We start from the raw sequence: 1,024 nt of genomic DNA, 5'->3' as shown, positions 1-1,024 counted from the left end.
TATTACCGGAAAACGACTTATTTGTTTTTATTTTAATTTCTTTAAGTTATTCGAACCTTTTTGTGGGGTAAATACCACAAAAAGCTAGTTTTTTTTTTTTTTTGCATTTGTTTTTCTGTTTGATCAGCAACCACGACGTGGGCATCTTGGCCGGTCATGGTTACGTTATAGTAAATTTTTAGTTTAGTTATTTCTTACTTGTTTTACGCAGTTATTTTTAGTTTTTTTAAGCAGGAAATATGGGGGACATCATGACGATGACAATGGATGAGTACGAGCGGCATATGAGTAACAAAAATAGATGGCGTCTTGATCCACCAAAATTCCCAACAACGACAAAGTTTGAAATTCTGGGGCACATTATTGGCATTCTAAAAGATCTACCTTTTTATGGGAAGGAGCACGAGGACGCTTATGAGCACCTAGAAGAGGTGGAGGAGATTTCAAACTATTTTAACGCTCCACACGTGAGTAAAGATGCGGTGATGCTTCAACTTTTACCGGTTACATTGAAGGGTGAAGCAAAAGAATGGTTAAAATCACTTCCCTTTGGAGCAATCATGACATGGGCTGATTTTAAGACTAAGTTCATCAACCAATTTACCCCTCCTTCAAAAGTGATGAAGCTTAAAAGAAACATACAAAATTTTAAACAATTAGAAGGGGAGTCGCTATACAAAGCTTGGGAGCGTTACAAGAGATTGTTACGACATTTCCCTCAACATGACTTCAATGTTCAATAAGAAATCTCGATATTTTATGATGGAGTCAATGTGTGTACTCGCCAACTACTAGAGTCTCAAGGGCCCTTGACAAAGAAGGATACAAAAACATATAAAGCTTTAATTGAAGAATTTGCCAAGCATTCAAGGGAGTATCACAACCCAAGGGGGGAGGATATCACAAGAAAAAAGTGAATATAAATGGAGTTTTTGAAGTCTTAATGATGGTAATGACGAAACTCGATGTCATGGAAAATAGGCTCACAAAGATGGACGGATTAATTAATGTGGAACACGATAGA

General features: G+C 36.8%; 1 non-coding gene across 1 annotated transcript; it reads right to left on the bottom strand.

Annotated features, from left to right (window-relative positions):
* Nucleotides 1-623: 623 nt before the first annotated feature.
* Nucleotides 624-730, bottom strand: LOC145096412 (small nucleolar RNA R71). The gene has a single exon (XR_013703820.1). It is a non-coding gene; the product is annotated as a small nucleolar RNA R71 (small nucleolar RNA).
* Nucleotides 731-1,024: the final 294 nt, after the last annotated feature.

This window comes from Lactuca serriola, chromosome 3 (assembly GCF_051521515.1).
Source record: "Lactuca serriola cultivar US96UC23 chromosome 3, Lser_US96UC23_V15, whole genome shotgun sequence".
NCBI classification, from domain to species: domain Eukaryota; kingdom Viridiplantae; phylum Streptophyta; class Magnoliopsida; order Asterales; family Asteraceae; genus Lactuca; species Lactuca serriola.
This window is presented reverse-complemented; position numbering and strand designations above follow the sequence as displayed.